The sequence below is a fragment of the Ovis aries genome, chromosome 18 (genome assembly GCF_016772045.2).
Source record: "Ovis aries strain OAR_USU_Benz2616 breed Rambouillet chromosome 18, ARS-UI_Ramb_v3.0, whole genome shotgun sequence".
Taxonomy (NCBI): Eukaryota; Metazoa; Chordata; class Mammalia; order Artiodactyla; family Bovidae; genus Ovis; species Ovis aries.
In genome coordinates this window covers 64,452,440-64,459,686 of record NC_056071.1, presented here as the reverse complement: position 1 = coordinate 64,459,686, position 7,247 = coordinate 64,452,440, and the positions used below count along the sequence as shown (strand labels likewise).

Genomic DNA, 7,247 nt, shown 5'->3' with positions numbered 1-7,247 from the left:
GGTCCTTGAGAAAGACACTCCTGGGCTGTAGGAGGTACCCGTCTGCCTCAAAGGGGCAGAGGAAGGCTCACAACTGCAAGCATTTTTTAGTAAGCGCTCTAGAAGGGAGGTCAGGGCCTGTGGTCAGGGGTCGGATGGAACAAATGGAAAATTCTCCTGGGGCAGTCACCTGGCTTTCTCAGGCAGGTGTTTTAATGGGGAGGGGGGTCCTGGGGTCCTCCTAGGGACACAGCCTCGTGCCACAGGAACCAGGCTGGAGTTTCGTCCTCTCTTCGTGCCGGGGTTTGGACGGAGCCGTTATGTGCCAGGAACTCTAAGTTCTCCGGATGCACCTTTATTTATGAAGAAGTTCTCTGTGGCTTCCACCACTTTTCACTGTAGAGACCAAGGCTACTGTGGCCATCTCAGGCTGGCAGCCATGTTCTCCCGTGCAAGTGTTACTGGTGGCGAAGTGCCCAGAAGCCGACTTGCAGTGTGAAAGGCATGACATTTAAAAGATTTCTTACAGATTTCTTTGGGATGTGAATCGCTTTTAAAGTCTTTCTTGAATCTGTTACAATATTGCCTCTGTTTTATGGTTTTTTTTTTTTTGGCTAGGAGACATGTGAGCTGTTACCTGCCCTGACCAGGTGAAGGTACCCCCTGCATTGGAAGGTGAAGTCTTTTTTTCTTTTTTACTTATTTATTTATTCAGTTTTGGCTGTGCTGGGTCTTCGTTGCTGCACGAAGGCTTTCTCTAGTTGCGGTGAGCGGGAGCTACTCTCTAGCCGTGGTGCTCAGGCTTCTGCTTGTGCTGACTTCTCTTTTTTGCAGAGCGTGGGCTCTAGGGAATGTGGGCCTCAGTAGTTGTGGCGCTCGGGTTTAGTTGCCCCACTGCATGTGGGATCTTCCTGGACTAGGGATCAAACCCATGTCCCCTGCATTGGCAGGCGAATCCTTAACCACTGGGACCACCAGGGAAGTTCTTAAAATATTTTTAATATTACTCAGCTGCCCTTCTGAAGAGTTATACAAGGTCGCATATCCATCAACAATAAACGAAGATGCTCTTTCCTCCCGCTGCCCCCCAACCCCCACCCCCACTGCAATGTGAATTTCTTTCTCAGCTCTGTGGTGACCAGCGCACCCCACCAGGGTGGCTGACTTTCCATGGATGAGCCCCCTTCCCTCTCGGAGCCCTTGTTTTCTCGCTGTGAGATGGGGCGTGGGTATGTCGTAATTATAGCAGGTGCCATCTGCTGGCTTCCTCTGCCTGCTTTAAATTATCATCTCTTTAATCCTCCCAAACACCTCCAAGGACTGAACCATTACCTGCATGTCGCAGTTGGGAGCCTGGAGGGCAAGGGAACTGGAATCTCTACCCAATCTGCAGGCTGCAGGACGCTTTCCTCCCTAGAGCCCAGCCTCGGAGGCCGAGCTGGAACGCGGTTGGGGGTGGATGGGTCCTCTGGCATCAGGACAGGGGAGCGTTACGGTAATCACCTGCTGGAGGTCTCCTCAGAGCTTAGAGGGATGCACCCCAAGGGAGGACCCATCGGAGGAAACCGATTCTTTGTCCTCCTTTATGGTGAGAGAAGGGCCAGCTTTCTCTTGTCAATTCTGGATCATCACCTGTAGCGTCCTTGAAAGAGTAGGTTTCATGGAGAGTTAATTCTATTGCTGTTGTTCAGTCGCTCAGTTGTGTCCGACTCTTTGTGACCCTGTGGACTGTAGCGCACCCTGCTTCCCTGTCTTTCACCGTCTCCCGTGGTTTGCTCAAATCATGTCCATTGAGTTGGTGATGCCATCCAACCATCTCACCCTCTGTCGTCCCCCTCTCCTCCCGCCTTCAGTCTTTCTCAGCATCAGGGTCTTTTCCAATGAACTGGCTCTTGGCATCAGGTGGCCAAAGTATTGGAGCTTCAGCTTCAGCCCTTCCAATGAATATTCAGGGTTGATTTCCTTTAGGATTGACTGGTTTGACCTCCTTGCGGTCCAAGGGACTCTCAAGAGTCTTCTCCAACAGCACTGTTCAAAGGCATTAATTCTTCAAGCTCAGCCTTCTTTATGGTCCAACTCTCACATCCATACATGTCTACTAGAAAAACCATAGCTTTAACTATATGGACCTTTCTCAACAAAGTGACATCTCTGCTTTTTAATACACTGTCTAGGTTTGTCTTAGCTTTTTTCCCAAGGAGCTAGCGTCCTTTAATTTCATGGCTGCAGTCAACATCCACAGCGATTTGGAGCCCAAGAAACTAAATCACAAAACCTTACTCCTGGAGGAGGGGGCAAGCAGGTGCGGGGAGGTGGGGCCTCCCCGCCTCCCTCCCTGTGCAGCCAGAGAGAATCACAGCACTGGCCTGACTTTCAGTACAGCCTCACTGCACACTCAGGATTCACTGAGAAAATCCAGGGCATCAGAGAGCATCTCCTTCATCTACTTGCCCCAAACCTGTGCCTCTACGTGAGTTTCTCCCTCCCTTCCTTCGCTTAGCGCTGCGTCTCCTCGCGTGCACGCGTGTGGGTTCAGTCGCTTCAGTCGTGTCCACCTCTGTGTCCCCGTGGACTGCAGCCCACCAGGCTCCTCTGCCCATGGGATTCTCCAGGCAAGAATACTGGAGGGGGTTTCCATGCTCTCCTTCAGGGGATCTTCGTGACCCTGGGATTGACCCCGTGTCTCTTACATCTCCTGCATTGGTAGGTGGGTTCCTTACCACTCGTGCCCTGGAAGCCCCTGGGTCCCCTTGCTGCCCCTCTTTCTGGCAGGCCTGCCATGTCTGGTCAGGGGCCTGGGTGGGCAGGGGCGGGTGATAGATGAGAGCAGTGTTTGGATTCCCGTCGCCGGGATGAGGTTCCAGCTCTGCTCTGCTCAGGACAGGGCAGGCCCCGTGCCCTCCGAGTCTCTGTCCCCGGGCTGCCTCCTGGGTCAGTGCACAGCCCGAGAGAGAGCACGTGGACATTGCCTGGGGGCGGCACGCTGGCTGCCCTCTGTGCAAGGGGACCCCGCACAGCCCTCTCCGGGCACCGCCCTTCCTCCCTATGCCATCCAGCCTGACTCCTTGGCACGCCAGGGTTTCTTCACTCCTGGTTTCCTCAGCCGGGCGCCCTGAGTCCCAGTGGCAGCAGAGGCTTGGCACCCTCAGTTGGCTCCGGCTCCTCCCAGCCGGTCCTCACTTTTTTGCACGGGAGCCCCCACCCGCCCTAGCTCTTGTCAACTTGCAGGGCTTACCTGTCCCCTGCCTGTTCTAATCTTGTCACTCCCTCTGGGTAGAATTCTTTTCAGTTGCCCACCACCCATGGGCTAAAGTCTGCATTCCGCTGGCCCTTGCACGTGTCTACAGCTTCATTTTGTGACCACTGTCCCTGGGCCCTCTGGTGACAGCGGAGCTCCAGCAGAACTTCAGGCCTTTCCTACCTCTGGGTCTTTGAGCGCTTCCCACTTGCCTGTAATATTCTCCGCCCTCAGTGGGCGGAGTCCAATGGGGTGCTCCTGCAGAACCCCGCCCTCTCCCTGCCCAGGTGCTGAGGTCTGTGCTGCTCATCCCCACCATCGCTGCCTGGCACATCCCATAAACACCAAAGGGATGAGGGCCAAAAGATCCTCTTCCCCACGGCCACCTCCTTTGGGTGCACAGCCCCTCTCGGGTGGACATCCAGCCCTTTATACCTTCATTCGCTTGACCAAGTGAGCAAAGTATCCCAGGGACGGAGCTGGGCACAGGTGACCTACAGTGAAAAACAGGTGAGGTCCCTGTCTAGCGATGGAGGCGCTTAACTAAGGTGGAGGCTCTTAACTGAGAAACAAAATTGCAAATTGTATCGGGGCTCTGAAGGAAGGAGTGGGCTGAGAGGAATGGGGATATCCAGTTTGATAGGGTGGTCAGAGAAGGCCTCTTTGAGGAAAAGACATGGCCGTTGAGACCCGTGGGATAACAAGAAGTCGGCCAGGCCACGTTGGGGATGGCATGGGCATGGCAGCCTGTGCAAAGGCCCCGAGGCAGGAAAGGGGTAAGACTCAGAGACCAGTGACGGAACAGGTCGGCAGGAGTCGGATCAGAGACTTGCTTCCGCAGCAAGGAGTTCAGGCTTTAAATGCCTGGTGAAGCCGCTCAAGGGTTTTAAGCAAGAGGGTGATGTGATCACTGTTTAAGATGCTCTGGAGAGAAGGCTGTCACACTGTCCAGGGGATGCTGGAAGCCGGGGATGGAGGCCCAAGAGCGAAGCTTGGGTAAGGCAGATGGACAGATGGACCTGGGAGGCGTGGCCTCCGGGATTTAAGACTCCAAGTGCAGGGAGAATCCAGGCTGGCTTCCGGCTTTGGCCAGCGGAGATGGTGGCGCTGCTCCCTGGGGTGCAGGTGTCAGGGTCATGGCTGGGAGGTGTGGCCCCTCCTGCCAGCGCCGGCCCGTGTGTGTGGGGTGTCGAGACCGTCCCAGGCACCCGGAGGCCCCAGCACCCACACATGCACAGACATCTGTTGTTCAGAATTCTTTCCACTGTGTTCACTCAGGTCACATCTTCACTCTTAGCAGCCTGGGTTTGGTTTTTGGGTTTTTTTTATACTCAGATTTTGCAAGGTCAACGAGTGAAAAATATGGTACTTTTTTAAAAATAGGAAATGTGTGGTTATAAATGACTGAACACTTCTGGTACATCCTGGATAATGGACTGAAGATGATTCAAAATGCTTTTCCCAAATGTTCTGAGAAACTTGGATTTTAATATTTTGGGCTTCTCTTGTGGCTCAGCTGGTAAAGAATCTGCCTGCAATGCGGGAGACCTGGGTTTGATCCCTGGATTGGGAAGACCCCCTGGAGAAGGGAAAGGCCAGCCACTCCAGTATTCTGGCCTGGAGAATTCCATGGACTGTATAGTCCATGGGGTCGCAGAGTCGGACACGACTGAACAACTTTAATATGGGACTTATTTATTTTATACATGCTGTGTGGCGTGGGGGATCTTAGTTCCCCGACCAGGGATGGAACCTGGGCTCTGGCAGGGAAAGCACCGAACACTAACCACTGGGAAACCAGGGAATTCCATGAGAATTTTTTTCTTTCACTCTGAAAATATTTAAATTTTCACTTGTTAAACAACATTTCCATATGAAGCTCATTGCCTGTCCTAAGTATTTCATTTTCCTAGAGAGATATTTAAAAAATTCACAACCTAGAAAGAATACACGTGGCAGGCCACATAAAGGATGACCCACACACACACACACCTCCGGGGTCTCATTAGACGTGTGCGATGGGCTGGGGACCGGCATCTACTGGTTTCATCCGGGCTTTCCCGTCTCTGGGTCTGTTTCATTCTCTGTAAAACAAGGGTTTTGAACTAGACCATGGTTCCTGGAATCCCAGATTCTGCAGAACCGGAGGCAGACCAACATTGCTGCTGTATTTCTAGTTTTTCCAGGGGGTCAGGGTGGCACACAGTGGCGCCAATTGTTTTCAAGCAAGGAATTACTAGAAAACTACTACTTACGCTCGTGTTTCATGAGGGCTTAATGCCAAATGTGGAGGAGAAGCATGTTGGGTGAAGGACAGCTTCCTGACCCAGCTGGCACAGTGGTAAAGAGCCTGCCTGTCAGTGCAGGAGACGAAAGGGACGGGGTTCGATCCCTGGGTTGGAAGATCCCCCGGAGGAGGAAATGGCAACCCACTCTGGTACTCTCACCTGGAGAATCCCATGGACAGAGGAGCTTGGCGGGCTACAGTCCGTGGGGTCACAGAGAGTCAGACACGACTGAGTGGGCACAAAGGGAGGGAACTGGCTCAGTGCCCTGGAGGACAGAGGAGCCCTCTGTCATGCCCAGCACTGTGTGAGCAGATGGGCGGTGGGGTCCTGGGCATGGCCATCAGGGATCCGATACGGTTCCCGTGTCACCTTAGATGGGGCGGATTTGGGGTCTCAAATCATGTCGACAAAAGCAAGGGGCTGGGAATTGGGAGACGTGGCTTTTCTGCTCACTGAGCACCTGTGGACCTGGGTATCCTCACCCACGAAGCAACTTGCTTTGAGGGGAAGTCATGCCAGTCTCCGGGCTGGAAAAGAAAGCTCACAAGGGATCTAGTGGTAACTTAGAGTTACTGGACTGCGTCTTGGTTTGGGCAGCGGGCCTGTGGTGTTCATGGTGGTTATGAATGAATGAGTGAAGTCAGGAAGCCTCTTTTGCCTGAGATCCCCACCCTGGAGACTCCTGGGCCCCTGTCTGGCTAGGCGGGTAACCAAGACCACTGGTTACCTAGACACCTCCCGTTCCACCACTCCTTACTTATCAGGATGCCCTCACCGACCAGCCTATTCTAGAGGCCCAGGGGGCAGGGAACACATTTCCCCCACGTTCAGACTCTGAGTTGAAGGGGAAAATGTAAAGCGAGGCGTATTTTCAGGTTTGTTTGATGCTGATGTTAAATACAAGTCACCTCCGGGCCACTCCCGGGTGCAGAACTGCGTCCTCCCGGAGTGATGGAGCCTCCTCTTCACGCTCTGTCCCTCTGCTGGGTAGCTCGTGAGTCTCCTCTCTGGAATCTTCGACTTCCTCAAGCGGCTCAGTCTGAAAGCAGGTCTCACAGTTCAGCCAGAAGCCCCCTCCTCTTCCTGTCTCCCCCTGCCTGTGTGGTGGAAGCTGTTAAAGGCCCCACACACAGGCGCCACCGGCTGCCTGCTCTGCCCCGTGCTGGCCGTGGCCGGGACAGTTAACCAACCTCTCTGTGCCTCCCGCTCATCTGTGAGGCGGCTGAGCCCCCAAGGGCTCCCCTTGACCCGACACAGGTCTGCCCTTTGCTCCAGGCAGGTCACCTCTCGGCCCTGGGAACGTCCTGCCTGATAAGTTCGTCTGGGGGCCTTGGGCCTCCCTGGAGAGTCTGTGCTAACGGTGGGATTTGGGGGTAGGGGGGCAGAGCTTGGGCTGCATAGAATCAGCTCCATCTTTGGGGGGATTGGACGACATTCGTCAGTTATGTCAGTGTGACTGACCCCCAATGAAACTGGACTCCAAGGCTGGGGCCGCGATGGCCAGGAGGAGCGGGGTGGAGGGAGGGAGGAGCTGGGTGGTGGAGGGGGGTGGGGAGCTCCCAGCCGGTCCCAGACCACCCCACTGGCTCGCGCATCTCTCCCTGCGCTGACTTCCATCTGGATCCATCTGCTCATGAACCGTGAGGACAGCAGCTCCATTTACTTCCACGTGTCCTTCTGGGGAATCAGGGAGCCTGAGGTGCTGATGTTGGGATGCTAAACTTGGCAACAGCCCTCCCATC

At 54.3% G+C, this 7,247-nt stretch overlaps 1 long non-coding RNA gene across 1 annotated transcript in view; it reads left to right on the top strand.

Annotated features, from left to right (window-relative positions):
- The window catches only part of LOC121817135 (uncharacterized), a 30,752-nt gene extending 23,735 nt beyond the window's left edge, over nucleotides 1-7,017 (top strand). The window contains exon 3 of the long non-coding RNA XR_009597298.1: nucleotides 598-7,017. This is a non-coding gene — a long non-coding RNA (uncharacterized LOC121817135). The remainder of the gene's footprint in view (nucleotides 1-597) is intronic.
- Nucleotides 7,018-7,247: the final 230 nt, after the last annotated feature.